We start from the raw sequence: 14906 nt of genomic DNA, 5'->3' as shown, positions 1-14906 counted from the left end.
CCTCTGTCTTGTTATTCAAATTATTACTGGGCTTTTTTTAGCGATGCATTACACAGCGAGAGTGGACCTAGCTTTCTCTAGAGTGGCCCATATTTGCCGAGATGTCAACTACGGCTGACTGCTCCGAACTGTACACGCCAATGGTGCCTCTTTTTTCTTTATTTGCATTTATTTTCATATTGGCCGAGGGATGTATTATGGTTCTTTTCATTATTTCGAGACATGAATGACTGGAATTGCTCTTTTGTTTCTTGTAATGGCCGCTGCTTTTTTAGGGTATGTTCTCCCGTGAGGTCAAATGTCCTTTTGGGGGGCGACTGTAATTACAAACTTAGTATCTGCCGTACCTTATATTGGTAATGATGTAGTACAATGGTTATGAGGGGGATTTGCTGTTGATAATCCCACTCTGACGCGATTTTTCACTTTTCATTTCTTAATCCCCTTTCTGGTGGCCGGTCTGACAATAATTCATCTTTTATTCCTTCATCAAAGAGGTTCAAATAACCCCCTTGGAATTAACGCTAACTTAGACAAGTTACCGTTCCACCCTTATTTTACCATTAAGGATACCGTGGGATTTATAGTCCTTATCTTTTTTCTTGTGACTCTCTCCTTAACTAGACCCTATCTTCTAGGGGATCCAGATAATTTCATTCCTGCTAACCCATTGGTTACCCCGGCTCATATTCAACCGGAATGATATTTTCTGTTTGCGTACGCTATTTTGCGATCTATTCCTAATAAGCTAGGAGGGGTAATCGCCCTTGTTTCTTCTATTCTTATTCTTGTGTCCCTTCCCTTCACATTTAAGCCTAAGTTTCGAGGTCTTGAGTTTTATTCTGCGGCCCAGCCTTTGTTTTGATCCTGAGTATCAGTCTTTTTACTTCTAACATGAATTGGAGCACGACCTGTAGAAGACCCCTATATTTTTCTAGGACAGATTCTTACATGTGCTTACTTCTCATATTTTGTGTTTGCTCCGATTGTTATTAATTTAAATGACAAAATTGTCTAATTAGACCCCTTGGCCGATTAAAGCATCTGTTTTGAAAGCAGAATAAGGTTGATTATACGACCAGGGGTCTTTATTTTTAACCCCCTTGAGAAAGGCTTCAGTAAAAACACAGGAATATTAAAGATGTGGGCAAAAGACTTTTCCAGCATAAATGTATTAGGTTATCATAACGATAGCGGGGATAAGAGCCGCGTCTCCAGAGATAGGAGTACACCACTAAGCAAAATATAAAGAAGCTTATAGACCCGAATACTACACTAAATAGTAGAGATATAAAAAGAATGCTGGCGTATTCTGATAATATAATTAGAGCGAAACCGACTCCTATATATTCTGTATTGAACCCCGACACTAACTCGGATTCACCCTCAGCTAGATCGAAGGGTGTTCGATTAGTCTCTGCCAGAATTGTGATAAATCAGCACAATCCTAGAGGAAGACATAAGTATAAAGGTCACCCTACGTAAGAAGATTTGACTAGGTACCCTTCTAGATCGAGCTTTTTAAATAACATTAAAGGAGAAAGGATAATAATAATCAAAGATACCTCGTAGGAGATGGTCTGTGCCCCTGCCCGAATTCTTCCTAGCAAAGAATACTTAGAGTTAGAGGACCAACCTGCAACCATAATTCTGTATACTCTCACTCTCATTGCACAGATGACTAATAGGAATGATAGGCTGAGTTTTACACCGTAAGAAATAAATGGGACTAGAGTTCATAAGAAAAAGGAAAGGAATAAACTGAACACAGGAGCAACGAGATACGGTATGAAATTAGAGATAAGAGGAAGTGACACTTCCTTACAAAATAGTTTGATCCCATCAGAAAAAGGCTGTAGGATCCCAAGGAAACCGACTTTATTTGGGCCCTTACGCAACTGAATGTAACCCAAAATCTTTCGTTCTAATAGTGTTAGAAAAGCAACTGAAACTAAAACCATAACTACTTGTAAAAAAATAAAATAGATCATTTAAGCTAGTGCTATCAACTAAGGTCCCCTTATAAATAGATCCTAAATCTAACGCATTTATCTGCCAAGCTGACATAAAATCTCAAGAGGTCCTTTCGTACTATCATGAGTGGATTTGCCTTGGGGGTAGAAACTAACCTGGCTTACGCCGGTCTGAACTCAGATCACGTAGGGGTTTAACAGTCGAACAGACTGCCTCTCTAGGCTGCTGCACCGAGTAGGGTCCCTGAACCAACATCGAGGTCGCAAACTCTTTTGTCGATTTGAACTCTCAAAAAGAATTACGCTGTTATCCCTAAGGTAACTTGGTCTTTATTCATCTAAGGATCAATGGTCATTTATTGATGTGCTTATGTTGTAAGTGTTTATTCTGTTCTTACCGTCGCCCCAACCGAACATTACTTTACTCTGTCTAATTACCTACCGCAAGACAAAAGAATTAAATGTAAAGATCTATAGGGTCTTATCGCCCTCCAAGTACATTTAAGCTTTTTCACTTAAAGATTAACTTCAATTTAATCGAAGAGACAGACCATCTCTCGTCAAACCATTCATTCCAGCCTCAAATCAAAAGGCTAATGATTATGCTACCTTCGCATGGTCAGTATACCATGGCCCTTTAATTCATCAGTGGGCAGGCTCGACCTCCCAAAGTTAGGAGGCGATGTCTTTGTTAAACAGGCGGAGATGAGTTTTGCCGAATTCCTTTGGGATTTTATGAGGAACATTATGTTAAGTGCATTTATAGTTCTACTAATTCTATCATTGTGATTGCTAGATTTATGTAATTAGCATCGGCTAGTCTGAATTAATTATTTTGAAATTATCATTTTAGTAACAATGGTTATTAAACCGAGGCAACTTTTAAGCCTAATCATGTTTTTCTTGATATTATAATATAATTTTTTCTAGAGCTCGTCCCCTAGAAAATCTTCCTTGCGGAGTACCCTAAAGGAGTATTCTGCCAACCAGATATAAAGGTACGAAATATTTTTCACAACGATATTAGTCTTGAAGAGATTTATGAAACAATCATCTTTGACCAATATAAATCACCTTGTTTCGGGATTCGGCAATAAAGATAGAAATTTAATAAACCCTGATACAAAAGGTACAAACAATAACTTCTTTGTAATTAGTGGACTTTCCTTTTCAGTACTTAGACCTTGAATAAATTCAATTCTTTTACTAATATAATATTGTTTTAAATAAATTTGTAAATAAAGATTTAGAGAGCACTCTCAAGAGTATCTTTTTAGTGTAAGCAAAATGTTTATTCAAACTCCCTCCCTCTTTCAAGATACACCTTCCGGTATACCTACTTTGTTACGACTTATCTCTTCGGACAAGAGAGCGACGGGCGATGTGTACATTTCTCAGAGCCTCCTTCAGGTTGATAAGCCTTACTTCTAAATCCACCTTCTTCTCCATGGTAACATAGAGGTTCCGTGTAAGTTCTTATTATAACCCACCCTCTCCCGAACATAAGCTACACCTTGATCTGATTTTTTGGCCTAGGCAATTAAGAGCAGTTATTTATTTAATCCCCTGAACGACGGTATATAAGCTGTTTCACAAGAACGGGTTAGTTGTCTCGTGGGTTGTCGTTTACGGGGCAGGTTCCTCTAGTAAGTTTAGAAACCGCCAAATTCTTTAGGTTTAAATAATACTACCCAGGTTAATTGGAGATGGACTAATAGGGTATCTAATCCTAGTTGTTTGGCCATCTAAAGAGTGCTTTATTCAAACAAATGGAGAATAAATACAGATTTCACCCTTATTGATCTAAAATATACTTGTCCCAAAGCTCCTCTGTTCACCTAAAATATTTGCTCTAGGGCCTTGTAGGATAGAGGTAGCCCGAGGAAGGGCTCATAAACATGAAATTCCTATTTAAAACTAAGAAAGACAAGACAATTGTAGGTACCACCCATATGAATGACGTTAAATCCACAGCAAATTTCTCGTTAGCTCTTAGCGAAGACACATAAATAAACATTACCAGAATCCCCCCTAGAAAGATCAAAAAGAGAATTAGTGAAATCCACAGAGAAACATTTTTAAGCATAACACAAATCAATAAAGTTTGAACGAACAACGAGAGTGTAAAAGCAAGAGGATGATTCATTAGAAGTATAAATATGGAAATAACAACGATAGATCCTAGGACGTCAAAAGGTAGTTTAATAAAAATATTAACTTTGGAAGTTAAAGATGTTAATAACTCTTTTGAAGACCGAGAGATTCCTCTAAATTCGGTTTACAAGACCGACATTATTTTTTAATTACTCAGTCAATCATAATAATTTATTTATCACTTTCTCTAGGACTACTAATTTTCTCTTCAAGAAACAAGCATCTTCTAGTAACTCTATTGAGATTAGAATTTCTCATTCTTTTATTGTTCAGACTATTGGTATATTCAAACTATATGAGAATAATTAACGCATTCATCTTTCTTAGAGTCACAGTTTGTGAAGGAGCTCTAGGACTATCAGTATTGGTATCTTTAGTACGTTCGTCAGGATCAGATCAAGTACAGTTCCTAAATGAATAAGTGGTTCTTTACCTCAAGTCTAATATATTTAATATTAATATACAAGTTAATATCAGAATTTCATCTAGAGTGGGGAGTTACTCTTTTAACATTGACTTCAGGAATTTTCTTTTTAATAGTTATTAGATTAAAGCCAAGTTGGCCATTAAGCTATAGAATTATCCTCGTGAGCTTGTTTGTCCTCCTGTGACTCACTTTTACTACGCAGTCATTCATCTTATTCTACGTCTTCTTTGAGTGTTCTCTAATTCCCACAATCATTTTAATCCTCGGGTGAGGTTACCAGCCAGAGCGTCTACCCGCTTCCTATTATTTCTTATTCTATACTCTATTATCCTCTCTACCTCTACTCTTTATCATTATCGCTCACACGAGTATTTATTCGTCATCCTTCTTGCAATTTTGGGGCAATTTCATAGACAAGATAATCTTCTTGCTAGCCATCCTTTCTTTTCTAGTGAAACTCCCAGTTTATTTTGCACACATTTGATTACCTAAGGCTCACGTAGAGGCTCCAGTAACCGGGTCTATAGTATTAGCCGCTATTCTCCTCAAGCTAGGGGGTTACGGCCTCTATCTAGTACAGGTACTAAATATTTATAGATGACCGCGGATGCTGGCACAAAATGGTCCCCCTATCTTTTCATTCGCTATACCTAAGAAGTAGGCAGTAATGTCAATCACTGCACTTCTAACCTATAATGATATCTTGCATATGACTCGTAGAAAGAGTAAATAGACTAGCTAGAATCAAACTTTTACTGCTAGATGCTGGGGTGAGAAAGACTAAATAGAGTATAAAAATGATATTGTAACGGAAAATAATAATGGCGGACAAAGAAGTAAGATGAGAATTATTTACTAATTTGAGTGTGTTTAAGAATGGAGTATGTGAGTGCAAGTAATGGAAGATCAGATCTACAAGGTCATTGAAAGCAATCACCCCGGCAAACGACCGAAACCCATTATCTAGCCGCCGTGAAAAGTGAAATATCTCCTCGATAACCTTATTTGAATGTAGAAAATACTCTAGACGTTGCTGCAGATGTCTGGAATAAAAAATAAATAGTGTGGATGACTGACACGATAGAGACATTATATAATTTAGAGTGACTACTTGTTTGGTTATTAGATCTTGTCTGTCTAGATGATTACCCCATTAAGATACGATAAGTGAAAATGACTATGAATGATGAAATTAGCAGAATTGAACTTTTATTGGCTACGTGTAAATGTGAGTGAAAATTAAAATTTATTTAAATACTTGCATTTACATATTTACAATGGTGATGATGATAAAAAAAAATAAAAAGGTTAAATAGGGAATTAACCCGCCCCTAAATGCCTGAAATTACCATATAAATGATACTTAGTTACATGACCTCACACAACAAACAACTAAAGTTAACGGCCATTTAAAAAGATGGATGGTGGAATATAACACATGATAACGTAATTTATGAAATGTAGATTGGTAAAATGATATGTTTAAATACGTAGGCTACCTCTAAGACAAGCCCCCCCCCCTCAGACATGTAGGCATAGACCTACATGTCTGAGGAGGGGCCTTGTTAAAGAGTCAAGCCTACGTACATACACATAATTAAATGTTATTTATATAGCGTTCTGTATAGTACATTCACCGCTCTTTTATTAGTATAATAAAAGAGATGTGAATGTACGTTATTTATATCGTTTATATGGTATTAAATTTTATTTTAAACCCTCTTAGGAGGATTTCTTTAATAACAAAGAGATATTGGTTTATATTTATCCTGGAAGATTTAGTGTTCCAGGATAAATAAAATCATTATCTCATTTAATACAACCCTCTTAAGAGGGTTTAAAAATTTAATAGAGTTATAAACTTATTTGTAGTATTTTTTGTCCTAACACTAAGTGTTAGGACAAGGAAAAAATACTACGGATAAGTTTATATCTAATTAAATGTACTCATAATAAAATATTATTTGTCTTATTTTATATCATTACAATGACGTTCTATATAGGTGAAATTGTTTCAAATTGAAAATTGAAAAACCCGTAAAATCGTTAAAAATCAGCTTAAAGTTTGCGTTTAGGGAATTTTGTGACCCCGTTTTACACGTTTAATGCCGAGATTCTCGATATTTACCTCAAAAACAGCCTTTTCAGAATAGTGCCTTCAATCCTGTAAAAAGGCAAATTGCACCGACTCAAATTTTTCTTCAGAAAGTGTAAAATAAATAATTTTATTCTATTTCAGCGGGGAGGCGGTAAGAGCAATCTGGATTGTCCCCCTACAGGGGATGACCCAATATAGGTTGGTCTCCCCAACAAATTAGGAGACCGATAGTTTTATATTTTTTGAGAGAAAATCAATAATCTAATCCTACTCCTAGTGTGGGGTATAAACATGATCGTTAATTAGAGAAGGAGTTGAATGTTTGATAGCAGTCTGATATTATCTACTGTTAAAAAGGATAGAGTTATTTTATTTGAATTAACCTAAGAGAAGAACTCCCTCCCTCGTTACGCTTCAGTTTGAAGCATAAACTCGGGGGGGGGGGGTTCTTCTCTCCTAGGGGTGTTAAAGAGTAAGCTAAATTAAGCTACTGGGCTCATACCCCAATGATAGAGTAATCTCTCTTTAAATGATTAAGTGATTATGCCTATTTTTTTCTTATATTCTTATAGTGTCCTCCCACTCTTGGTTAGGCTTGTGGCTTAGAATAGAAATAAATTCTTTAAGCTTTATCCCTATCATAATTGAAGAAAGAAAAGAAAATAGATTAAAATATTTTTTAATTCAGTCAGTAGCCTCAGTTATCTTTTTAGCGAGTATTCTGAATCAATCCTTTTCATTCTTAATTCCTTTTGCCCTATTAATTAAGATTGGTGCGGCCCCGTTCCATATATGATTAGTAAGTATTTCTAAATCTATATCATGAAAGGTTTTATCCCTTTTAATAACTTTTCAGAAAATTGGCCCTCTTCTTGGACTGGCTATACTACAATTCACAAATTCTTTTTTCATTTTTATTAGAGCGTTTATTGGTGGATTAGGTGGGATTAACCAATCCAACCTTCGCCTGATTATAGCGTTTTCTTCCATTAGACATTTATCTTGACTAATAGTTAATATAAGTAGATTTTTCTTGATATTAGTTTATTATATGACTTACTTGGCTATTCTATATTTTGTGGTAATTTTATTACAGCAAAGGGGTACGTACTCCCTCGCCCAAATGAATAGTAATGCTAGATTAATTTATAAAGCTTCGGTCTCATTTAATCTTCTCTCTTTAGCCGGGTTGCCCCCATTCCTGGGATTTTTTATTAAATGGATATCTCTGGAAATAAATATTTTATCCCCCCTTCTTGTGTTAGCCCTTGTTGTGTCTTCATGTTTCTCAGTCTATTTTTATTTTAAGATTGCTATGAGATCTCTTTTATTTCCCTCAGAGGTAAAGTCTAAGAAAATAGAGATCCCGGGTATTCTATCAATAGGGTTTAATATTTTTCTTCCTCTATTCTTTTTGTAAAGCTTTAAGTTAATTAAACTACCAGCCTTCAAAGCTGGAAATAAGATGTTCTTAAGCTTTAATAATTTACTTTAATATAGATGAGGGTATTATCTACATAATTACAGTATCAACGTAATCCTTTTTATCAGGCACCTCATCTCTTCTTATTATATATGAAATGTAAATTTCTCTTTAAGAATCAAAATCTTACGTGCACAGAACACTTATATACACATTACCCTGCTTACAATAAAATAATTTTTAATTAATTAGGCCCGGGTTAGAAACAACTCAAGATTTGCAATCTTGTATTTTTTTTAAACTACTGAGCCATAAGTTAACCATAGTAAAGGGAATAATCCTTAACTAAATTTACAATTTAGCACCTATAATCGGCCACTTTACTTATGCAACGTTGATTTTATTCTACAAATCACAAGGATATTGGAACTTTATACTTTATTTTTGGGGCTTGAGCAGGTATAGTCGGGACTTCTTTAAGAATGCTCATTCGAGCAGAGTTGGGTCAACCAGGTTCCCTGATTGGCGATGAACAAGTATATAATGTTATTGTGACAGCTCATGCATTTATTATAATTTTTTTCATGGTTATACCAATCTTGATTGGGGGATTTGGTAACTGGCTAGTACCCATTATATTAGGGGCCCCGGATATAGCATTCCCCCGGTTAAATAATTTAAGATTTTGAATACTCCCACCATCCTTGACTCTTCTCTTGGCCAGATCTATAGTTGAGAGAGGTGCAGGAACTGGATGAACAGTTTATCCCCCCCTATCCTCAGCCATTGCTCATGCCGGACCTTCTGTAGATTTAGCTATTTTCTCGCTTCATTTAGCTGGAGTTTCCTCTATCTTAGGGGCTGTGAATTTTATTACTACTATCATTAATATACGACCTCAGTCAATATCTATTGACCGTATACCTCTCTTCGTTTGAGCAGTGGGAATCACCGCCGTTCTTCTCCTTTTATCACTTCCAGTCCTAGCGGGGGCTATTACCATACTGTTAACTGATCGTAACTTAAATACTTCTTTCTTCGACCCCGCAGGTGGTGGGGATCCCATCCTTTATCAACATTTATTTTGATTTTTTGGCCATCCTGAAGTGTATATTTTAATTTTACCTGGATTCGGGATAGTGTCCCACATTATTAGCCAAGAAAGAGGTAAGAAGGAAGCATTTGGTACATTAGGTATGATTTATGCTATACTTGCAATTGGTATTCTTGGTTTTGTTGTCTGGGCTCATCATATATTTACTGTGGGAATGGACGTGGACACTCGAGCTTATTTTACTGCTGCAACTATGATTCTTGCAATTCCTACGGGAATTAAGATTTTTAGATGAATCGGAACTTTACACGGGACACGACTTACTATAACTCCATCTATGTTGTGGGCCCTAGGATTTGTATTTTTGTTTACTGTGGGGGGGCTTACAGGAGTTGTCCTGTCGAACTCTAGAATTAATATTGTTCTCCATGATACTTATTATGTAGTTGCCCATTTCCACTATGTTTTATCAATGGGTGCTGTCTTTGCTATCATAGCAGGATTTGTACATTGATTTCCTCTAATGACTGGATTAAGAATGAATCAGTTTCTTCTTAAGGTACATTTCTTTATTATATTTTTAGGAGTAAACTTAACTTTTTTCCCTCAACATTTCTTAGGTCTCGCTGGAATACCACGTCGTTACGCAGATTATCCAGATACATATGCTTCATGAAATGTAATTTCTTCATTAGGGAGAGTTATATCTATAATTGCTACATTAATATTTATTTTTTGTATTTGAGAGGCCATGATCGCTAAACGAATTAATATTTTTTCACTTAATTTAAGATCAAGTGTGGAATGAAATCATCCCCATCCGCCTGCTGATCACTCCTATGAAGAAATTACTATGATCTCTACATTTTAAAGTGGCAGAAACATATATGCATTGGATTTAAGCTCCAAAGATGGGTACCCCCTTTAAAAGTGTCTCAATGATTCCAACTAGGTTTACAAAATGGGAACTCACCTCTCATAGAACAACTTATTTTTTTCCATGACCATGCTTTACTAGTGGTAATCTTAATTACTTCTCTTGTAGGCTTTTTCTTAGCTGCATTGTTTTCTAATAAATTTCTCCATCGTTATCTACTTGACGGCCAGGCAATCGAGACGGTTTGAACCATTATTCCTGCTATTGTTTTAGTAGCTATTGCCCTTCCTTCTATCCGTCTTCTCTATTTAATTGATGAAATTCATAACCCTGCCTTGACTATTAAAGTAACGGGGCATCAGTGATACTGATCCTATGAATACTCTGATTTTGACGATGTTCAATTTGATTCGTACATGATCCCTTCAAATGAACTTTCTACCGGTATATATCGTTTACTTGATGTGGACAATCGTATGCCAGTGCCCTATAATCAAGCTATCCGTCTGATAATTACTTCAGATGACGTTCTACACTCATGAGCTGTGCCATCTCTAGGTATTAAGATGGATGCAGTCCCAGGCCGGCTTAATCAGTCCAGACTTCTAGTGAATATACCCGGAGTATTTTATGGACAATGTTCCGAAATTTGTGGATCTGGACATAGTTTTATACCTATTGTAATTGAAGCTGTTGGAGAGAGAGACTTTCTAAAGTGACTTGAGTTACACATTTCATAGGGTGGCTGAAAGTCAAGCGGTAGCCTCTTAAGCTCTCTTATGGTAATTACCCCCTGTGGTACAGAGACTTAGTTTATTAATAAATATAAGGTTGTCAACTTTAAGAAGCCGATGGCAGTCTCTTATTCCTCAAATGATACCACTTCCTTGAATTATGGTCTTCCTTGTCTCTATAGCTTTACTGTGAGCTATTATAACTATAGTATTTTTTCTTTATCAACCCCGTTCGGTTTCTTCAGCTGAAGGCTTCTCTGATCGAACTGTTTACTTAAATTGAAAATGATAGCAAACCTTTTTTCAGTATTTGATCCGACTTCCTCTTTTTTATCCAACTGATTAAGAATGCTAGTCCCGCTTCTGTTTGTAGTAATATCTTTCTGATTGATTCCTTCACGACCTCAATTTTTGGCTAAGAGAGTTTTAATGGGATTGAATCGAGAGGTATCCCTCCTTATAGGCCCAGCAAGATTTGGTGCCAATATCCTAGTTATTGCCCTTTTCTTATTTATTTTATTTAATAATTTTATCGGTTTATTCCCTTATATTTTTACCGCTACTAGACATTTATCAGTTACCTTAAGACTAGCAGTTCCTCTGTGGATCTCTTTTATTCTATATACTTGGATTAGGGAGACAACGAATGCTTTAGCCCATCTTGTACCTTTAGGAACACCGGTACCTTTAATACCCTTCATGGTATTAATTGAAATCATTAGAAATATGATTCGGCCTATTACACTCTCTGTCCGTCTTGCGGCTAATATAATTGCCGGCCATCTCCTATTGACTCTTTTAGGGGCTCAAGGTACCCTGGAAAATTTATATGTTACTACAATTGTAGTATTTTCACAGATTATCCTATTAATATTGGAATTCTCTGTAGCTATTATTCAATCTTATGTTTTTATGACTCTAATGACTCTCTACGCAAGAGAATAATGAATCAATTAAATCACCCCTATCATTTGGTTAATATTAGACCTTGACCCCTAGCTACCGGAATGGGAGCTTTTGCAATGACTTCTGGACTTGTCAAATGGTTTCATTCATTTGATAGAATGCTATTTTTTACAGGATTAATAACAATCATATTTGTTTCGTATCAATGATGACGAGATGTATCACGAGAAGCTACTTTTCAAGGTATACATTCAACGAAGGTCGGATTTGGGTTGCGATGGGGAATAATCCTATTTATTATCTCTGAAGTTTTCTTTTTTGTCTCTTTCTTTTGGGCATTTTTTCACAGAAGTCTGTCGCCAAATATTGAAGTTGGGGCCCTATGACCCCCAATTGGAGTGGAAAGCTTTAATCCATTTCAAGTACCCCTGCTTAATACAAGTATCCTGCTGGCTTCAGGAGTTACGGTAACTTGAGCCCACCATGCCTTAATAGAAAATAATTTTGATCAATGCCTTCAGGGACTTCTATTCACTGTATTGCTGGGGCTATATTTTTCATTTCTTCAAGGGTTGGAATATATAGAAGCCTCGTTTACTATTGCGGATAGAATCTACGGGTGTACATTCTTTTTAGCGACAGGTTTTCATGGCTTGCATGTACTTATTGGTACTATTTTTCTTATAATTTGTATCTTGCGTCACGCTAAGTGCTACTTTTCTCCCCAACATCATTTCGGGTTTGAAGCTGCAGCTTGATATTGACACTTTGTTGATGTTGTCTGATTGTTTCTCTATCTTTCTATCTACTGATGAGGTGAATAGAATCTTTCTAGTATAAATATTATACTTGACTTCCAATCAAGAGATCCTGTTAGGGAAAGATAATTATTTTAATTTGATTAAGAATTTTTATGCTTGTTTTTATTATATTAACCCTCGGAATGTTTGTGAATAAGAAAGTCTCTCTGGATCGAGAAAAGAGTTCACCATTTGAATGCGGATTCGATCCTTTGAATTCCTCTCGTACCCCCTTTTCTATTCGGTTCTTTGTTATTACCCTAATTTTTCTTATTTTTGATGTAGAGATTACTTTACTCCTACCTATAGTATATTTGAATATATCTTGACCGACAACCTACCTGATTATCTTCTTTACTTTCATCCTTGTTGCAGGGGTATTTTATGAGTGAAGGGAAGGTGCCCTAAGATGAATTAAATAGCCGTTAACTTTATCAAAGACACTTTATTCAGGAGAATAGTTTAAATAGAACATTGGGTTTGCATCCTAAAAGAGGAATGTTCCTTCTCTCAGAGTGAGAATTGATGTTATCAAATCCAGTTTCGACCTGAATTTAGGCCTTTCGGCCCCCACTCTTTAGCAGAAGCTAATTGATAGCGCTTCATTGTTAATGAAGAGGAAGGGATGACCCCTGTTAAGAGGCAGAAAGAAGGATGGGAGCTGCTAACTCTTCAACCGGGTAGTTAAATTCTACTCACTGCCTATTTATATAGTATATTTAATACAATGCATTTTCAATGCATAAATGGATAAATGTCCTTTAAATATTTCCAGGAATCATCCACTCCAACATCTTCAGTGTTGTGCTCTTATTAAGCTATAGAAATATATAAATAGTGTGAATAATAAAGAAGATAGAATAAGTACCTTATATGGAGAGGAGGTTAGAAACGAAAATAGAGATGACCCCCGTAAGCTATTATGATAGATTAATGACGGCCCCGCTTCTTCTACCCAACCACAATCACCCTCATGATAGAGGAGTTCACCCATAAATAAAGGTATGAAGCTTGTTCGCCCTGTAATGAATGGTAAAAATATTATTCTACTTACATAATGTCTTAGGCTTAAACTAAATGATTTGACAAAGTAAGGTAAAATCACCCCTACTGTAATAAGGGAGAGGAGGAGAATCTTTTCAAATGGACCTAAGATGATTCTTACGTCCCCCAGAAAACATCAATAAAAAATATACCCCCCTATAACAGCCCCTCAATAAAGAACAAAAAGAGGAGTTAAATAATCCCCCTCTTCGTCCCTGTATTGACAGCTTAAATTATAATTGTAGGAGCACAAACATATTATTGCAATTCGTGAAGAATAATTTCTTGTTAGAAGACATGAAACTGATATAAGTACGCTAGGAAATAATATATATAGACTCTCTGAAGATTCAATAATTAGATCTTTTGAAAAGAAGCCCGATAAATATGGGAACCCTATTAATCTAAGAGAGCAAACTAAGATAATATAGCTAGTGTAAGGGAGTATCCTGGACACCCCTCCTATTCGACGTATATCTTGTACCCCTAGTGAGTGGATTACGACCCCCGAACACATAAAAAGAAGAGCCTTAAAAAGTGCATGGGCAAAAAGGTGGAAATAGCAAAATAGAGTGAGCCCTAAACCTAGAGAAAATATTATTACCCCTAGCTGGCTTAATGTAGATAACGCAATTACTCGTTTTAGATCGTTTTCTCCGAATGCAGCCAGGCCTGAAAAAAAGGAAGTTAAGGCCCCTATGACAACGAGTAAAAAACACCCTCTCTCTTCAAATGAAGGGGACAAACGAATTATCAGATAAATCCCGGCTGTCACTAGTGTGGATGAATGGACTAGGGATGAGACGGGAGTAGGAGCCGCCATGGCTGCTGGTAGCCATGCAGAAAAAGGTAATTGAGCTCTTTTGGTAAAAGAAGATAGAATAAAGAAAAGCATAATTGATAAAGAGAAGTATCTTAAGAATATGTAATCCCAGCTCTTAGAGTAAAATATTAGCCCTAATGACCATAGAATTAGTACATCACCTACTCGATTTCTTAAGATAGTAATTATTCCTCTAGAGGAAGAATTATAATTTTTGTAAAATATAATTAATAGATATGAAGTGATACCTAACCCATCTCAACCTAATATTAATCTTAATCCATCCGAAGATATAATCAGCAGAACCATAGATGAGATGAATCCTAATATTATGTATATGAAACGATTAACAAAAGTTTCACCTCTTATATAATAAGAAGAATAAATTATAACCTGAGAAGAGATTAAGAGAACTAAGAAGATGAATGATAGTCCTAGCCAACCGAAGCACACTTGGTAATCCAAATGCAAAAAGGATACTTTTAATAAGTAGATTTCATCTGATAGGAATAATAAAAATGAGCAACAAACACTTATTACTCCGGTAAATAGTAAGATATAGCCTGATACAAAATATAACAATACTGTCAGAG

At 35.9% G+C, this 14906-nt stretch overlaps 6 pseudogenes; 4 read left to right on the top strand and 2 right to left on the bottom strand.

Annotated features, from left to right (window-relative positions):
- Positions 1-1058: 1058 nt before the first annotated feature.
- On the bottom strand, positions 1059-6006 carry LOC136043537 (NADH-ubiquinone oxidoreductase chain 1-like; annotated as a pseudogene).
- Positions 6007-8461: 2455 nt separating this feature from the next.
- On the top strand, positions 8462-9929 carry LOC136043535 (cytochrome c oxidase subunit 1-like; annotated as a pseudogene).
- LOC136043533 (cytochrome c oxidase subunit 1-like) lies at positions 9272-10741 on the top strand (annotated as a pseudogene).
- Positions 10742-11010: 269 nt separating this feature from the next.
- Positions 11011-12472, top strand: LOC136043534 (ATP synthase subunit a-like; annotated as a pseudogene).
- On the top strand, positions 11685-12472 carry LOC136043538 (cytochrome c oxidase subunit 3-like; annotated as a pseudogene).
- A 176-nt stretch (positions 12473-12648) lies between these two features.
- On the bottom strand, positions 12649-14889 carry LOC136043536 (NADH-ubiquinone oxidoreductase chain 5-like; annotated as a pseudogene).
- Between the last annotated feature and the right edge of the window lie 17 nt (positions 14890-14906).

The sequence above is a fragment of the Artemia franciscana genome, unplaced genomic scaffold (assembly GCF_032884065.1).
Source record: "Artemia franciscana unplaced genomic scaffold, ASM3288406v1 Scaffold_7066, whole genome shotgun sequence".
Taxonomy (NCBI): Eukaryota; Metazoa; Arthropoda; class Branchiopoda; order Anostraca; family Artemiidae; genus Artemia; species Artemia franciscana.
The sequence above is the reverse complement of the archived record's forward strand: the minus strand, read 5'-3'. Positions and strand labels throughout refer to the sequence as shown.